At 46.8% G+C, this 19,902-nt stretch overlaps 1 protein-coding gene across 1 annotated transcript in view; it reads left to right on the forward strand.

The window, feature by feature from the left end:
• Window positions 1-19,902, forward strand: part of NUSAP1 (nucleolar and spindle associated protein 1) — a 345,737-nt gene that overhangs the window by 286,650 nt on the left and 39,185 nt on the right. The gene's annotated exons all lie outside the window — the stretch shown is intronic.

The following is a 19,902-nucleotide window of genomic DNA, read 5'->3' on the forward strand; positions in this document are numbered from 1 at the left end:
CGAACCCCTACAGAAGTGTCCCATGAGGCTTTTGTCTTTTAAGACGGTCTTCCTCGTTGCGATCACCTCGGCAAGGAGGGTATGTGAGCTTCAAGCTCTTGGTTCCAAGCCCCCATTCTTGACCATTCATGCTGAACGAATGGTTCTTAGGACCAGGGCTGCTTTTCTGCCTAAGGTGGTAACTCCTTTCCATCTGGGACAATCTATTACCCTTCCTACCTTTTATCCTCCCCCTCACCCTTCCAAGGAGGAGGAGAGACTACACCGTCTGGACCCTAAGAGGGTGGTGAGCTTTTATCTCGATAGGACTAAAGACTATCGAGTGGATGACCAGCTCTTCGTTGGATTTGCTGGCTGCAAGAAAGGAAGAGCGGTCCACAAGCGCACTCTTTCAAGATGGATCATCCTCTGTATAAAGATATGCTACTCTTTGGCAGGTAAGGAACCTCCAGAGGGTATAAGAGCTCACTCTACAAGAGCTAAGTTGTCAACTTCCGCTTTGTTTAGGGGTGTACCTGTAGAGGATATTTGTAGGCCGCGACTTGGACCTCCCTCCACACTTTAGCGAAGCATAACTGCTTGGATGCCGAGGTGAGGAGGGAAGGTCACTTTGCGTGCTCTGTCCTCCAGGATAATTTGGTGTGGATGAGTGGACACCCTCCTCCGGGAGTGGGGACTGCTGTGGGACTCTATTCACAAGGTGAGGTACCCACTGGCAGATGTATCTATCAGAAGAACAAGTTACTTACCTTCGGTAACGCTTTTTCTGGTAGATAGATTATCTGCCTGTGGATTCCTTACTGACCCACCCGCCTCCCCGTTGTCCACTCTTCTATACCGAAGTTACTGTAATAGGTTTGCTTTATTGTCAAGGAGTTGTTTATTTCAAATGTTTTATTGCATTTGTTTCACACTGTGTGTGTTACCTTGACATTTGTGTACTGTGTATATTTCTACTGTCATTTGTCCGTCCGTGTGCCTCGAAGGCACGGAAAAAAGGGCGGAACTGACGTCATCACGCCGGCGTGGGCCTATTGTAGTGTCGGTGACGTCAGCGGAGTCGTGTGCGATGCCGTGCCTCTATGACGTCGTCGGCGCGAAGCTACAAAAGAATTTCCGAATGTTGCTGACGTAAGGGGATATTCACAAGGTGAGGAATCCACAGGCAGATACTGTATCTACCAGAAAAAGTGCTACCGAAGGTAAGTAACTTGTTCTTCAGGTAAGTCAAAGTCCAAGTGCTAACACAAACACGAACTGCAACTCAACCTCATCGCTTCGGTCTAGCTCGAAAGAGAAAGTGCCACGACGCCAAGATAAACATCTCACTCCTGTGAAGTCCCTGGTTTCAGAACAGATTCCTCAGCTGATCTTAACACGCCTACAATTTCCCGGGCCATTGTTAACCCCTCAGGTGATAGTGACCTCATGGAGATCATGCTGCATATCTTTATTGTGATTCTGAATCCCTCTGTATGCCAGTTACAGGGCCCATACTGACTCAGTTGCAGGCTTCCACACTGGCACCAATATCCACACTGGTTTCAATCGCGCAATTGGAAGACCTGGTGCCAGTGCCCATGTCGGACCTCGAATCACCATCGAATCGAGCTCTGCGAATGTCAATCTATGAGATCAAAAAGTGCAGCCGGTTGTTATGTAGCTTGACTCTTACCCGGTGCCTGCACCATGAGTCCATTATCAGCAGAGGCTCCATTTTCTTCTTGTTTCGGACTCTGATGCTGTTCAAATAACAAATAGAGTTCCTCAGGACACTCATGAGGAGGATGAGGTTCAGCAGTCGTCCAGTTCCTCCCCTGCTGCAACGGCTCCAAGCCACTTTAGTTTCCTCTGATTGGATCCTGTTAGGCCAGTGGGAGGTAGGTTTCAACATGACCTCATGTGCCAGAGGTCCATTACATCATGCAAATGGGTATAAGGATCGTTCAAAATGGCTGGCCCTGAGTACATGGCTTAATACATTGAGAGGAGCAGTTTGGTAACAAACACTCCTGATTTCATAAAAGCCATCATGGTGCTGGGGAACTATAATTGTCCAGGTTCCAGCCCATGTACTCTATTGCTTCCATGGCACTTACAATATCTATGAATGGACTTAAATATTGTAGGGGAATATCTGCTCATGCAGACATGCTCACACCTATGGTATAGTGCACCCTGCCTTAGGGCTCTAAGCCTGCTAGAGGGTGACTTAGCTATACCTTAGGCAGCACTAGTTGACATTGCACACAGGCAGTGCATTTCGTCGTTTTGTCTGCACCAGGCCATGCATGCTGCAGTGGCAGTCTGCATGGCCTAGGTGGACAGTCCTTAGGGGACCCTCTTCAGTCACAATGCCATAGGTATCCAGGTACCATTTACTAGGGACTTACAGTGGCCTGAAGGACTAATAGTGGAACATTTTAAGGGAAGAAGCATTGGCACGGGAGACCTGGTTGGAAGGGACCCTGTGCACTTGAATCGAAATCGGATCAAATGCAAGGCAAAAAGTGGGGGCTAACCATGTAATAAGAGGCACTTTCTCACAATCATTAAATTCTTTTTGCGGAAGGACTAATTTAAAATACTCACACTGGCTTAGATCCTAGCCACACTATACCTAAGAGCTGGTTCCACAGGTGTTACCTGTGATTCAAGGTGGACCAAGAACACTCAATTGCCATGCCCCCTTCAGCCTTCCAACCGGAGTTCATGAAAGGGATGACAATAGTCGCAGCCAACTTAAGGAGTTTGGGAGTACATGTATTCCCGCACCTTGAGGAATGGCTGTTAAAGGCAAGTTTGTAGTCATGAAGCACCTTCAGATGACAGCCAAACTAATGACATTGCTGGGTTTCACAATTAATGACCTGAAGTCCCACCTGAGCTCCACACAGAGACTTCTGTTCTGGACATGGTGGCATTCAAGGCTTTTATTTGTAAAATCTGAATTTTATGTAATGCAAGACCGTCCGAGCGATTTACAAAATTACTTCGAAAACAATATACAAAATAAACAGTAAATGAAAGATGAAGATATGTAAAGAAAAGAGGAAGCGAGCAAGGCCGGGTGAGGGATAGACCAAGTACAAGGAAGAGAGAGCATCTTGGTAGAAGACCAATTACAATAAGTCTGTGAAATGTGAGCAAATGTAGATGACCTAGTGAGTTTACTTGTAGTCAAGAGGGTACCCTATGGTATATAACCACCTTCACTTTGAATCTAAGCAGAACATGTTAATCAGGAAAAAAATCTTACAGCAGTTTTTTTTTAAAACAAAGTAAAAGGGTAAGCTCCCGATATGGGGGGAATGGAGGGGTTCCAGATTTGCAGAGCACATCTTGAAGAGTATTGATTCAGAGTGAGTATTTTCTTGAATGCTGAGACTTGGAAAAAGAGTCAGTGCTCCAAGGACAACAAGTGGTAATGAGGCTCTTCATTTCCGAAGGAACAGTTTGATCGTAATGATAAGTTTGAGATGGCAGCTTAATTTTCGCAGAAAGGTTTATGTGGTTATTAAAATTCACTCTGCTGCCGAGTGAAACCAAAGTATTTGGTGTTCTTAAAAATAGATCGGGAGCAATCAAGAAAGTAGGTTATGCTTAGTCCTAGATGAGGAGAGAGACTTTGGTGAACAGAAAAGGAACTCTGTTTTATGTTGAATCAGCGTGATTTGTCATCCAGGATTGGATTTTGAGTAGTGGTCAATTGAGCTCTGTCAGCGAAGGCAGAATTGTGTGTTGGCATTCTGGTGGCAGGACAAGCATGAGTCCTTTAGCAGCATAGCTAGCAATAGTGAGGGCAGGCACAGATCCCTGTGGAGCCAACACCCTGTGAACTGGCTACAGATGTTGTATCTTGTTTTGTTTTTTAAGGTAGGAGGTAATTCAATTCATTACAAGGCTTCTGAAATCCATGCGATCTTCTAGAGTGTAGATAAGGATTTCGTGGTTGAGTAGCAAAAGGTGCAGACAGAATAAGGAGGCAAAAGTCACTGTTGCCCAGGTTCCTGATTATATGATTTGTTAGATGCAGTTCTATACTCAGACCAGGTCTGAAAACCAGATTCAAACTCTTTCAAAAGATTGCCATCCTTCATGAACTGTATGTTGGCACAGCTTTCTAGGATTTTGGTCTGAAAGAGGAGTGATGAAATTATAAAATAGTTATTGATTATGTACGGATCGCCTTTTTTAAAATTTTGTTTGTTTGGTAATTGTAGTTGGGAGAAGTGTCCAATTTCTAAGCAGTCAGGAAAAGGTCCATGGACTAAAGACCGATTGAGGCTAGTCCAATTTTGAATTTCTTTAGCCAGGTGAGCAGGAATTCAGCCTAGGAAGTGATTAGAGAGATTGTATTTGGAATTGATGTTGAAGAGTTTAGGCAGGGAGATATCCCTGTAAGTAGGGTGATATACTGATGGGAGTACTGTATGGTGTTGTGGTAATTGTGCAAATTTAAACTTCAATAGTTATGATCTTGTTAAAGATGTGAGCAAACTCTTTGCTCTTTATGTCGAATCTGGAATTGCCAGGCGGGTCGTCGGATTGGCCAAGATAGCCTTGCAAAGCTTTTTGGGTATATTTCTGGGGAGTTCGATCTGGATCCAAATAGATTAAGATTTAGCTTGGACAACATTTATTTCGTAATAGTTTCTAGAGCTGCGAAGGAGTAAAAGATTTAACTTTGAGTGCTGTTAGCTCCACGAGCGTTAAATAAGTCAATGGCATCGTTTTGCAGCGTCAATCTTTCTGGATTCACTATGCTGTGCATTATTCCGCAGTCTAGTGGTTGGGTCCGGAATCTTAGTCTTTTCTTTGTTTTTTGGGGGGGGGTTTTTCCTCTTAGCCCAGGTGGGCGTCTACGTCCCACCTTTTGGTGTCCTTCCTGTGACGTTCCCACCCTTGGGCGCCATCTTCAGATTATTTTTTCCGCCGTTGGGTCTGGATCGTTCTCAAAAGGGCTCGAGAGGTTTGGAGAAAAAAAGAAGCCAAAAGCCAATTTTTGGACGAAAAGGATTGAAAAGACGACGTGAGACTACACCATCGAAGGGGACGACTAAGAGGAAGGAGAACTTCGACGTCCAAAGGAGAATGCGCACTCAGGGGGCCCCCTGAATGCAAGAGATGGACAGCACACCGTTCAAATTCTGCCGTAACTTCCATCACAAATTTGCGCAGAAGGACCAGCACCCGGTTTGCAACCTCTGCCTACCGGTCAACCACGAGAGCAGGGACTGCAACGCCTACTCCGCCTTTACGCCGAAGACTCTTTGAGTTAGAGAGTGGCAGAGAAGGGCTAACATCAACATGAAGGGCAAGGGCCAGCCACCGTCCCTTCGCGACCTGGGACTCTCGACCGACGAGGAAGACGTCACCGGAGAAGACGACGGCTACACGGTCGTAGAGACCGATAAGGAGACTCGACGGCCCCTAAAGCCCCGAAAGACACTCGACAGTCTGAACAAGACTCTCGAAAAAATGAGGGCAAGACCTCGAAAGCCCAGACGCCGAAGTTTTCGGCGTCCGCAGCTACATCCAGGCCCAGCGGATCCCCAGGGAAGGACTCCCAGGCGCCGAAGGCCGGCGAACAGCCAAGGTCGCCGAAAAACGTCCACGAAAAGGAACAGTCGACACCGAAACATAAGGACCCGAAGAACACTTCGGCGCCGATTAAGGACCCGAAACCCGTCCCGACCCCGAAATCTGGCTCGACGCCAGCGTATCAGACGAAGAGAACGGCAGATCCATTCGAATCCGAACAGGCAGCCGAAATGGAAAGAAAGAAGAGACGGCTCGAGGCAGAGATGGAGAACATCCTGCAACAAAAAAAAGAATTTGACGAAAGGATGAAAAACGTAATCCCGTCGAAACCAATGCCACTGGTTGTCGAGTTAGTCGAAGAAGAAGAGGACTACGACGTCGAAGGACCGTCGGAAAGCCCTGAGGACCTGGAAGATCCAGAAGAGGAGAGCCCCTACTACGAGGAGGAGGCAGATGACGACCAGAGGACAATCCTGGGCTCTGCATCCTCGGAGACACAGGACCTGGAGTGGCAGGACATCGACACCGAGAGTCCAGAAGAGGGAGTGGACTCTTATCCTTCGAGGCCCTCGCCGCCTGATGACATTGGGTTATACAATGCAGTCATCAAAAACGCAGCAACAGCCTTCGGGGTAAAACTCGAGGAGGAACAGCCGAAGGCGGATTTCCTCTTGGAAACACTGCTCCCAATACAAACTAGTAGCCAGTGCCTGCCCATGCTCGAAAGCGTCAAAGTACAGGGGAGAGAGGCTTTCAAAGAGCCTGCAACTTGCAAGCCTTTCACACCCAGGACGGAGAAAAAGTATAAGCACTCCTCCAAGGACTCACCCTACGTCCAGGGCTCGGTCACTGCTGACGCCATCATTGTGACGACAGCAAGGAAAAGGGCCAATGTCCCGACAACTTCAGGGCCACCTCCAGACGAGGAGAGCAGAAGGATTGACCTATCTGGGAGAAAAATCGAGAGGAATGCCGCAACGCACTGGCGCTTGGCTAATTCCAGCGCCCTGCTGAACAGGCACCAATTTCAGATCTTGGATGAGCTTTGCCAGTTAGTCAAGCACCTCCCACAAGAATACCAACAAGGGGCTTCGCACCTTGTGGAGGAGGGGAAGAATGTGGCAAATTCTTGCCTCAAAACCGCCTTGGACGGAGCCGACACGTCCAGCAGACTTATGATGCTGGGCATCACGGAAAGGAGACAAGCCTGGCTCAGGATCTCAGGTTTCAAGCCAGAAGTGCAACACAACATCCTGAACACCCCGTTTAACGGAGAGACACTGTTCGGAGCACCAGTGGACGAAAAGCTCACCCAGCTGAAAAAAGACAACGACACCGCAAGATCTATGGGGGCATTGCAATTCAGAGGGACAAAGAGGGGGACCCCGTCACAGAGACCGAACGGGAGAAGGGGAAACCAGCCGGGAATGTCGCACCAGGCGTTCCAACAGTCCCACCAGGGCGACACCCAGACGCAACAAGGGCAGCAAAAGCAACACTGGCAATACCAACAAAGGGGCAAGTCCTTTTGCGGGAGGGCGAATGGACGTGGAAATAATAGAAGAGGTGGACAACAACCCACCTCTAAGTGACTCTGTCACGCTACACGTGCACACCCATTCAAAAACTCCCAGGGTGGAGCACAGCTACAACAAAGAGGAGTGACTCGGACTAAACCTCCACGAGCATGTAACACGGGTGGGAGGAAGACTGAACCTTTTCTTCCAGGAGTGGAAGAAAATAACCACAGACAAATGGATACTCAACATCATACAGTTCCGATACTGCATAGAGTTGGAAAGAGCACCACCAAACAAAAGACCAAAAAGAAGAGCGCTAGCAAAAAGGGAACTAGAACTACTTCAAAAGGAAGCAAAGGAACTCCTGCAGAAGGAGGCTATCGAGCCTGTACCTCCAAGAGAAAGGAACAGGGGAGTGTACTCTACGTACTTCCTGGTACCAAAGGTGGACGAAACAATGAGACCCATCCTGGACCTAAGGTTTCTAAACAAAGACATAAAAACACAAAAATTCAACATGACGTCCCTACAAGAGGTACTTCCTCAGATACAAGGCAGGAATTCATGGTCACCGTAGACCTCAAGGATGCCCACCTGCACATCCCAATGAACAGGCGGCACAATCATCTGCTAAGATTTATCATCAACAAAGATCATTACCAGTTCACAGCCCTAGCATTCGGACTAAAATCAGCACCAAGGGTCTTCACAAAGTGCCTCGCAGCAGTCGCAGCACACTTAAGGAGGGAAGGGATCCACGTATACCCTTACCTGGACGACTGGCTAATAAAAGCAAGTTCATACAAGACATGCAAACTGCACGCACAGCGAGTGAAAGACACACTAATGGCCCTAGGATTCTCCATCCACTAGGGCAAATCTTAAATGGAGCCAGAACAAGTGAAAATCTTCCTCGGTGCACAGATCAACACCTTAGAGGGAAAGGTGTTCCCCAGCGAAAAGAGAACACTGGCGCTGCTGAAGGAGACGCGCCTCTACCAGAAGGGGCGAGCTCTGACAGTGAGGATGGCGAGCAAGATTATGGGCATGATGGCCTCATGCATACATCTAGTGCCAAATGTACGGCTCCACATGAGACCATTCCAGGAATGGCTACAGGACCAATGGTCACAAGCTAGAGATTGTTGGGAAGATCTAGTGGTTGTAACGCACTCGGTTCACAAGGAGATATCAACAAGTGCAGAACCAGCAACATGACCCTGATACTGGTCGCACCCTAGTGGGCCAGGCAGACCTGGTACTCGCAGATAATGGAGATGACACAGAGTACACCATTCACATTTGGGAGAAGGAAAGATCTACTCTCCATGCAAAATGGAGAGGTGTTTCAGCCGGAGAGACTCAGCCTGGCTCCTGAAGAAATAGAGTTTGCACACCTGAAATTACCTGAGAGCACCCTGAGGGTACTTTGAGAGGCAAGAAGACCCAGCACGCAAAGGTGCTATGTGGCTAAATGGAAGCGGTTCACACTATGGTGCAGGAAGGAAAAGCTGCACAAAAAGATGACAAAGGACTCAACAGTGCTTAAATACCTCACACACCTGCTCGAGGCGGCTAAGAGTACACTTGGCAGCGATAGTCGCTTACACAAGAGGAGAAACAGGCAAAAGCTTCTTTACATCACAGATAGTAAAGAGATTCCTGGAAGGTGCAAAAAGGATTGCACCGCCAAAGAGGTTGCCACTACCAGCATGGAACCTCAATTTAGTCCTGACGGAACTCATGAAAGCGCCTTTTGAACCGATTCATAAGGCCTCCCTACAAATGCTAACAATGAAAACAGCATTCTTAGTGGCAATCACCTCGCTGCGCAGGGTGAGCGAACTACAGGCACTAATGCTACAAGAACCCTACATCCAAATTCACAATGATAGGGTGGTGATGAGAACGGACCCACACTTTATGCCAACGGTGGTGTTAGGTTCCACATCAACCGAACTATACAAATACCAAGTTTCTTCCAGAAACCAACGACAAACGCCGAAAGGGCGCTGCACACTCTGGACGCCAGACGGGCAGTCATGCACTACATAGAGAGAACTAAGAAACACAGGAAAACAAAACTGTTCTTTGCGTCCTTCGCAGACCGTTTCTTGGGGAAACTAGTTACCAAGGGAACAATTGCACGATGGATCGCACAAACTATACAATTCTGCCACAAGCAAGCAGGGCAGGAAGTAGCAGAGGGGCCACGGGCCCATTCTACCAGGAAAAAGGGAGCAACAATAGCATTCCTGGCTAACACACCCATTCCGGACATATGCCTGGTGGCTACATGGGCTTCAGTGCACACGTTCACAAAGCACTACTGTGTGGATATACAAATGAACAAAGAATCACAAGTAGGACAGAAGGTGCTTCAACATATATTCAACAACAAACGCTCATCTTCCACCCAGCCGCCACAAATATAACAAACCGCTACAAAGTCTATGCACAGCATAGTGAATCCAGAAAGATTCATGCTGCAAAACGAATAGTTTCTTACCTGTCGGTGAAGTTTTGCAGCTTGAAGATCTTTCTGGATTCACTAGCAAACCCACCCACCCCTGCCAGAAAGATGAGGCTGGAGAAAGAGGTGGTAAAAACAGGGACAATACTGAAAAAGACACCTTGAAGGATAAAGCGGTAAATCACTTACTGGAACATTGCCATAAAATTCGGAAACAGAACACAAACGAGAAAAAAAAGAATCCGAAGATGGCGCCCAAGGGTGGGAGCTTCCGCAGGAAGCGTGCTGACGTCACAGGAAGGACACCAAAAGATGGGACGTAGACGCCCACCTGGGCAAGAGAAGAAAAAAAAAGACTACGATTCCGGACCCAACCACTAGACCGCGGAATAATGCACAGCATAGTGAATCCAGAATGATCTGCAAGCTGCAAAACTACACCAACAGGTAAGAAACTATTCGTTCCTTTGTATTGTGGTCTTTTGTGTACCACGGGTGAGTGCTCTTAGTTTCTCTTTAAGCGGGGGGTATTGTCCATCATAGCCATAAATACTTCATTGAGAAGAATGGTTTTTCGATTTAGGTCTTTGTTGTCACCGGGGTGTGGGCGTCTAAGGTGATACTCCATTGTGGTCATGATTTTAGGTCATTTTGGTTGCCTACTGGTTAGAGAAAAGGGCCAGATGTAGGTCGGCAAATACTGGCCGGTAACGGCCGATTTCGGCCGTTACCGACCGGTATTTGCAAATGGAGATGTAGGGGCCTTAAAATTTACAGAATCAGTATATTTACCGAATCGGTAAATTTACTGATTCTGTAAATTTACCGAATCGGTAAATCAATATGTAGGAGGCACTGAAAACAGTGCCACAGGCCCTTGCCGATTCGTTATTTACCATGTAATACTATTGCATGGTAAATAATGAATACCTGTGTACATGCACATCTGCGCATGTACACCTGTGCCATGTGACACACATACCTGCCCTTAGGGCAGGTATGTGTGCCACATGGCACACAAGCCGCAAACAGGGGTGCAACAGGGTGTCAAAGTGACACCCTGTCCCCCTTGGCAATTCGGTAATTTTACCGATTCTGTAATTACCGAATCGGTATTTGCCATTGAATCCTATGGGCTTCAAGGCCCATAGGAATCAATGACCAATACCGATTCTGTAATTACAGAATCGGTAAATACGGAATCCTACCGATTCGGTATTTTTTACCGAAAAATTACCTACATTACATTTACCGATTCATGAATACCGAATCGGTAAAATTCGGTATTTATGAATCGGTAAATGTAATTTACCTACATCGGGCCCTTAGAGAGGTACAATAGAATGAGATTGTATAATGGTCAGACTGTTAAGGAACGGGGTCTGGGGCTCATGAGATCATTCACTGTGATAAGGTCTTCTTTCCTTTTATATAAATAGGCTTTATGAAGTTCTGAGTCAGGTCATTTGCCAAGAGGAAGTTTGCAAGGGTTGGAAGCCCTTGTCCTTTCGGGTCGCACCAGTGGAGATTGAAGTCTCCTACAATACTTGATAATGGTTGGATAGAACGGGTTATGAGGTCACGAAGTCGATGTGCTGTTCATAGAAGGTGTTGTGATTTTCCAGGTGGTTAGTAGATGATGAGTTAAATGAGTTTGGTGGTTGAGGAATTACCATCTAAAGTAAGACACACGATAGAATGAGCTTCTGTTCCAGCCCATTTACAGGTAATAGGTTGTTTGTGCAACACTGACTCCGCTTCCTGTTTGCCTTCTCTTTCGGAGCGCATGATGCCATAACTAGGGAGAATCCGAGGGTCCAGGAATTATAGTGATATTGTCAAGCCAGTTTTCTGGTAAGGTCATAAGATCCAGGTTGTTGATAGTCCAGTCTGTTTTCTGTTGTACCACAGACCTGCTGGTGTGTAGTATGCGGCAGAGGTAAGTATTAAAGAAAGATACATGGCTGGTTGATTCTGGAGGAAGTTCAACCCTCTTGTGTGGAAGCCAAGAGACCCTTGTAGGAAAGTGCCCCTTTTTTACATGGTCACCCCCACTTTTTGCCTGGTATTTGATGCAATTTAGACTGGAGCTCCTTAAATTCTTGCTAACCAGGTCACCAGTGCCATTCCCTAAAACACGGTAACTGTTCAATTCTACCCCAATTGGCAAGACTCGTAGCTCCTCTGTAAGTCCCTAATACCCCTGGAAGCTATGGTATGTGTTCGAAGGAGGGCCCCTAAAGGCTGCAACATATATTGTGGCACCCTAAGGGACCCACCACCAAACTCATGGAAACCACCATTGCAGGCTGTGTGAAATGGTGCATACACGACGTAGCACACACACTGTGTGCCCTGCCGACAGACTCTGTATGCAGTATATATGTCACTGCTACAGCAGGCCCTATATCCCTAATGCAAGGTCTAAAGCTGGGTCTGATGGCTTAGTGGACTCTTGCATCCACTGAAGAGGCCCGTGTTCGACCTTATTGTCACAGGTTCAAATACTTGCAGATCCACTCAGCCTTTCATCTTTCTGAGGTTCTTAAAATGAGTACCATTGAGTTGGGTAACAATAAACATTTGTTATTCCACCCCCCAGCTGTGAGGCCCATTTTGGCACCAGGACAGGTGGGAAATTAGGTATGCAAGTAGGGATGTTGCACTGCCAGGCTAGTCACTCACCTAAGGTGGGATGCCTGACTTGCTCCATAAAAGAAACGTTTCTCCATCTTGATTTTGGTGGAATTAGGAACTCTGGAAGGGGTTATGTCCACTCCCCACAGGAAGTGGTCATATAGGGGGTGTAGTAACCCCAAGGGCAAGTAGTCCATTAGCTACTATCCTTAACCACATCGATGCTCGCAGATTTACAACCCTGCGCTGGGCTTTACAAAAACCCATTATTCATGACGAGCTGGGCTCGTCATGAGCGTGTGAGCAGGCTACTGCATGACGAGCCCAGCTCGTCATGAGCGTGGAAGGGGTTAACATACCTAAATGTATTATTTGGGTGGCCCACGACTCCAGGAACTCCGATTTGACTGACTTCCAAAAGAAGGACCAAGAAGTACTGAAGAATGCGAGAACAGAGGACTAGCTGTGGCCTTTGATGCCAAACCCTGCCTGCCTGCTTCTGGTCAACAATCTCCCAGACCAGACTCATCTTGCAGCTGTGCATCTTCCAAAAGCCTCGGAAATCTGCCAGCACTTTGTCAACCAGTCAGCATCTCCCTTGAAGTGGAAGAGCCACTTCCCTGCAGGCACTGACCGCGAGGTCTGGTAAACCGACCTCCTAACCACCAAGTCCAACGAAGCAGCAGCCACCCAGGAAGAGGTTGCCATACTTCAGAAGGTCAAAACCCGTCTCCCTGGGTTTGGAGACGCCAGGAGCTGCCCTACACCAGTACCTGCGGTACGGGAGCCTGTTGCAAGCACCAAGGCTGGTTTGTGCTCAGTCCGAGCACCACCGCTGCCAAAACTGACCTGCACATCAAGGCACTTCAGAGGCCAGCTCTGCGCTAAATGTTGTCTTGCTGTGTATCTTCTTCCTCTTATGCAGGTGCATCGAGAACTGTGGGAGTCTCAAACTCAATGACCTGCCATACAAAACATCTATGCACCGCAGCCAAAGTCTATTGATACAGACGGTCTCTCTGGCCCTGAGAGCCCCAAGTGTGGAGCCCATCCCCACCTTTGGGTTCTGCCGGACTGGTCTCCCAGTCCCTCCTTGCAGCCTCTTTCCTACCTGTGCTTTTACCATTTACTACAGTGTGTAGTATCCGAGGCGAACACTACTGAAAGCACCTCTGCACCCGACACCACAGAGCAGGTAAAACTGAAATGCTTGGCGATTTCTGGGACCATGGCTCCTACTCACCTCCAGTCCAGAAGAACAGCCTTGTAAGTCGTTTGCCAGTGACCCTATGCATTGAATGTTCCTCTCCTATTTATTTATTTATTACAACACTTATAAAGCGCGAACGAAAGCCCTTGGGCATCTCGGCGCTGAGTTACTGCAGTGTTCAACCAACAGGGAGGTTCATTGATTAAAAAGCCAGGTCTTAAGCTGCTTACGGAAAGACCAAAGGGAGGTGCTCGTTTTAATTGAATGTGGCAGGGAGTTCCAGAGTTTTGGTGCAGCTACAAGGAATCTTCTGTCTCCCCATGAGACCGATTTGGTTCGTGGAACCACCAGATCATATGAGCTGGCTGAACGTAACGTTCTGGAAGGACGGTAGGGGATGAGGTTTTGGGTGAAGAATGCAGGTCCGACATTATGTAGAGCTTTATATACCAGGCAGAGAGATTTGAATGTTATTCTCATTCGTACAGGTAACCAATGGAGCTGTTTTATGATGGGTGACACCGATTGGTATTTGGGGATACGTCCTAGGAGCCTAGCAGCAGCATTTTGAATAACTTGCATTTTTTGTAACACTCTCTCTTGGGCACATAAGAACAGGGCATTACAATAGTCGAAAGTAGACAAAACCAGGGAGCTCACCAGTGTTTTGCAAGCGGTCTCAGGTAGAGAAGGGTAAAAAAAATGTAATAAGCCGTAATTTGTGGATGGCTGAGGAAGAGATCTGATTTGCATGTGGTAGAAAGGTTAGGCGGTTGTCAAACATGACTCCCAGGTTCCTCACCTTACAGATTGGATCCGGGGGCTGGCCCATGGATGACGGCCACCAGATGGATGACCATGCCGGGGAAAGGTTGCCGAAAATGACAACTTCCCATAGGATAGGATTGCCTCTTCTACTGTCTCTTTTGTAAAAATGTATAACTTCTAAAGTACTTATCCGATTTTACAAATTTCTTGGTGTCTAAAGTTCTATAAACATTTTATTTTTCTAAATTAATCTAGAGTTTCTTCTTGGGTGTATGTTGCATTTATTGACTGTGTGTAAAACAAATGCTTAACCCTACCCTCTGATAAACCTAAACTTCTGTAGTATGGGTTCTTTCTGTATAGTCATAATCTAGTGAATAGTCCCGCTCATGTGCGGGGACCCCAGAGGAATCAAAAATAATCTCTTAGGCTGTCTTCTGTGCAGACCTGCATAGACACTTAAGAGAGAATTAAAGACAAATAATGCAGCCTATACCTGTAAGGCTACACTGTCCAGTACTTCAACTAGAAATGCAAAGGATATTCCACCAATATCATATTCAGCACAGTCTGCCAAGTTTCACCCATATAGAAACTTCCCCCTTCACAAAATCCTTGGAATGATAGAGAGGAAGGGATGGACAGACAAGCCCCCCATAGGCTGCCATTATGTGCCGCAGCCGTCCACACAGCTCACTGCCCCCGCACTTCAGCACCGGACCCTCTTCCCCTGCCTATTACGGGCAGGTTCCGTCCCGCTCTCTTCTCTCCAAGCCTGGCAGCCCAGGGGTCCCTTCCGTCCCTGAGACTACGCATAGCCACAGCGAACGTCTTACCGGGGCCTCCCTCGCGGCGTCTTCCTCCCGTCCCGATGGTGGCACAGACTTCGGGCAGAACTCCAACCTCGAGCTGGGCGTCTGACAGCAGCCGCACCCTCCGGACGCCGCGATCGATGCCTTCCTCGCAGCAGCCAGACTTCGCCCGCATCCTCCCTCAGTCAGCAATCTGCCGCGGTCGCCGACATCTTGCGGAACCCAGATCCGGGTTCAGGTAAAGGATCTCCGGGTTACTGATGCATATGTGCCGACATGTCGGCTCCAGCACAATGCCGCACCGCCACTCAAGCCTTCTCAGTGCTCTGTTGTCGTTTTTAGCACAAGACCACGCAGATGCCAGGCAGATGGTGGCCCGAACAGCAAGAGTCTCACGCGAGTGCGGCCATCTTGCTTGGCACCCTCTAGCGCCCCTGATTTACTTGTTCTCATCTCAACTTCTAGTGATCCCTTACATGATCATCAAGCTGAACACCTTAGAACAAAAGTTTTATTTGCCCAAAAACAACTTTTGCAAATGGTGGTTCACACATCTGCTTCTCCTATCTTCATAGCCATGCAGCCCACACCCTTGTTCTGGCCTAAGGCAGACTCCTGTACCACATGCTACATCCCTTCTAGGTGTGGTTGCCTGGTGCATCAGTTCCTTCAACATTGCCATTTAAACTTGTCCACTGATTTTATGAACATTCTGCAAAATAGCCAATAAACTTTTTTTTAATGTATTTCTATTGGCAGTTATCAATAAAAAATCATCCAACAGCGGGAACCAAGTTGGTGGGGGAGGAGGGGGGCTGTGCAGGAAGAGACATGCAACAAGTGTTATGAATTTTGTTTTTTTAATAATTATTACCGCACTGTACTAAAAACCCTAAATTAAGTCTAAAAATCGGCTAATGAATTGGGGTTCAAGCAACACAATTTGAGCAGGAAACCCTGAAAACTAAAGCTGTTTTTTGAATGATAGTTTTCCAGAGGCAGCTGTTGGTAAGAAGCCCTGACAGCCCTCTTCAGACTGAACTGGCATCGGCAACGGTGCAAAGCCTCTGTTAGTATGCCTGCGTCAGCTGATTTGGATGAGCCAGCATTTTCAAAACTACGTGACTCATTCAAGAGCAGCTTGTTTGGAAGCAAGCGCTGTGCAGGCAAAACCTAAAAGGAACGGGATGTCGAGGGAGAACTATCTTGGAGACCTCATACCACGGTCCCTGAGCCCCCTGGAGGGTGAGGCGCCTGCCCTCGAATGAGAGTTTTGATTATTTAACATTGTGCCTTCCCATGGCCGGGGTATTTGGCAATAGCAGCAGATGTGCAGCAAAAGGGAGCACCTGCGGCTGAAGCACAAAAGGGACAGGACATTCTGGATGGTCCGAGAGCAAAGGACGGGGAATTGTAGGATGTAGTATGCGCTGTTGTCTCTTGAGAACCCCACCATGCCGTGGATGTTTCTTATGACTGGCTACACAAGCCCATCCCCCCCCTTCTAGGGGCAGTTTTTGTGAGGATATACGGAGGGAGGATGAAAAGGCACTCGTCTCGTGGGAGCCGCTAGCACAGAGTGGGGCTACTGTCCAGGCTCTGTCGCCTGGTGCCCAGCTGGCCTCAGGGCTACAGCTGCTATCACTTGGCAGATCTGCAATGCACATGGGCGGCAGAGGGGACGTGCAGCAACACAAGCCAGCGGCGTGCACGTGAAGAATCTCTGTGGCCAGCATTGTCCCAGCACGCCGCACACAATGCCAGGCGCCCCGCTGCCAGTGTGGTAAGTAGGGCCAAACTGAAGGGCTTGGCAGTGGACCAGGCGGTGCCACAACAGGAAAGCCAGCAATGGCCTGCACAGCCTCACTCAGTCAGCAGAACGCCATGGGATACACCATTTTTCTTTCGAGGTTTCTGTCTGAAGAACCTCAATTGGCTTCTCATTGATGAAAGATGTATCTACAAGACTGCTTGTATCACCCACAAAGCCCTTCAAATACATAACCCCAACTATCCAGATACCACACTTTCGAAAGCAGGAAGAACCAAGCCTCTGAGAAGCTCCAACTCCCTTCTTCCCATACCTCCCAAACTCAAAAAGAGATCCTCCCAGGAATGCTCATTCTCTGGAAAGGCACCTAGGATCTACAACTCACTCCCTAGAGAGCTCTGCTGCTGCAAACCCTCCTATCCTACTTCAAACAGGACCTTAAATACCTACTGCTCAACAAATACTTCAAAACTCACACAAACGAGCTGTGTTCCCAAAGCTCACACCCAAACCAACTAGACCTGTTGCGGTGGTTTATTGTTTCAGCTGTATACTATGTAATTTTCTCCATTAATTTATACTGTTCTGATGTCCGCAAATTGGAACTACCTTGACTGCCCAACAATTTACTTTGTCTGTATATATGTATGTACTTCAATCAAAAGATCTTGCATTATATGTAAAGTTCTGATACCTTCAGGTCTAGCTGGTGCTATATAAAACCTATAAATCATTCCCACTCCACACAGTTTTTTTTGCTATGGAGCTGGCTTTTCTTTAATCTCTGGATAAGCCAAAGCCTACTGACCAGGCCTTTAGTACACATACTCTGAATTAAAGGACAACTCATTTTAATTAAAAGCTGCCTTACTTGTCACCATGATAAATCCTTTTTTCTAACGTCCTGATTAATGGTGTAATCATGAAGGAAACCTTTTCCACTCACTTCCAAAAATATAACCTGTGCTTCAGACAATACGTATTTTATCAAGCCAGGTTGCAAACATGCTTTATATCTAAAACCTAGATTAAAACTTGTATGATTGCTTAAATAGTCCAGAATGAAATCAATGGAATGGTCATGTTCCAATAACTTATGACGATTTTATATTGTATGAATTAGCTTTTCTACTGAGTTTACAAGAGACTCATCTGCCTGTCCATAGCCAGTGTAAGAAACCCCTTTGAAGGGGCGGTGCGAGTTTTTTCATTCTTGGTAAATAAATTGGTTGGCTGATGATAGACTTGGGGGGCGGAGGAGACGTTATGCCATGAATCATGGAGAGGTTTGCACTGTGGATGATCTGTAGGAGAGATGGGATTCTGGTTCTCTTCTAGGGTATGCTCCTCGATAGTCATAAGAACTGATTTGTCCTGCCCACACGCGGGACTATTCACTGCTTATGACTTTGACAAGGAGTTCCCTGTAAGAGGATTACAGGTCAGAAACTTTTCCTTCTCTATACATACACTACCCAGAGCAGAACTGGAGAGAATTCCTTTGTTGCTTAAAATTCAGACTCACTTTTCTAAAGTTTTGTGCTGTGTGAAGAACACTGAAAAGAAATGTCCTAGGTCAGTGTCTCCCAATTTGTGAGACAGGACCCACTGATAGGTCGTAAGCCGATATTTTAGTGGGTAGCAAATGCCCTGAACTATGTTAGTACTTTTTAAAATGAGTATGCTGTTTTGTGAACCAGTGCACAGGCGTTTATGCCATTCAGCCAGTTGTGTTATTTAAAACTAAACCCTGGTAAGTATTCCCACTCCGGGTGAACCTTCCAGTAACTGTTGCAGGTGTGGGTTTTTCTTTACTTTTTTTTTTTAACTTCACAGACATTATCATAAACAACTATACCACTAGTGTGTGACTTATACACACTAATTGATAAATAAGGATGTGTCCTAACAGCCAGAACTGCTGACTTTGGATCAGGGGAAACAGGGAGTCCCAGCGTTGGCTCAACATCTTTTGATTCTGGACAAATCTGACTCTCCAGCGTTTTAAATCAAATGAATCTAACCTGGTGCTCATGTAAAGTGCTGCAATGTGCTTGGGATGTGTTTTTACTATATGAAACTGCAACATGTGTATATAAATATAGACCTCCATTACTGGGCCTTATTTTAACACAACAATAACAGATATGAGGCCTTACCCCACTCTGCTATAGAAGGTGGGGTTTTTCAAATTTGCTAGAATCTCAGGTATCAACACTAAGATTTTGTGGAAGCCTTGTGACTTTAGTGAGCGGGTGCCACAGGCCATGACCCCACCCTGAAAAGTGTTCCAGCTCAACACTCCGTGAAAGATCACCATCTGTAATTTTTATGGGCAGATCAAGATCTTTGCCGTAGTCCGATATTGAAGGGTGTGTTAAGGTCCTGACATTTACGGACAATTGCTGTTATTACATTACAAAATTGCCACTGCCTCATGTTCATTAACCACATGCGCGCGGCGAGTTTTCCCGCTGCGCGCTGAAGTTTTTAAAACCCCGCGGTTCATGACGAGCTCAATTCGTCATGAGCGCACGGCAGGTAAACCTCATGACGAGCTGAGCTCGTCATCAGCGCAGAAGGGGTTAAAGCTAGGTGGGTCATAAAAGAATTTTGTTCTATGAATTTGACCATGGTTCTAAAATGTTTGGGAAGCACTGTCAGAGAGATGTGCCTGAAAGGCTGTCAAGGGGTGCTCACACTAATAAAGCCATGTACAGGGTTTGTTAGACCCAACTCCTGTCTCTTTCAAATATATCCCTACTTGCATAAACATGGGATTGCTAAGATCTAGCAGGCGCCTTGAAACATAACTAGCACCCTAAGCCAGAAATTGACAACTGAAAATGCCAGGCAAAACCAAACCAATGGCAATGGCCTTCTGCTCATGCATCCCTTCACTTAATGTCCCACACAGATTCATAACTGAATCTCACCAGCTGCTATTCAATATACTCCATCACTAAACAATATATTAGTCTACTCAAACCTTGGCGGCCACCATACGGAATGATTTTCATCTAAACAACCAAATGGAACATCAATGGACCACTTCAAGGTAGTCAATGAGAATTCCAGAGAAATAGTGCTACACAGTTAAATCGTTGAAACCCTCTTGACAAACAGAACACTTTCTTAAATAGATTCAATAATCCAGTGTACAGATT

Source organism: Lissotriton helveticus, chromosome 9 (genome assembly GCF_964261635.1).
Source record: "Lissotriton helveticus chromosome 9, aLisHel1.1, whole genome shotgun sequence".
In the NCBI taxonomy this organism is placed as follows: Eukaryota; Metazoa; Chordata; class Amphibia; order Caudata; family Salamandridae; genus Lissotriton; species Lissotriton helveticus.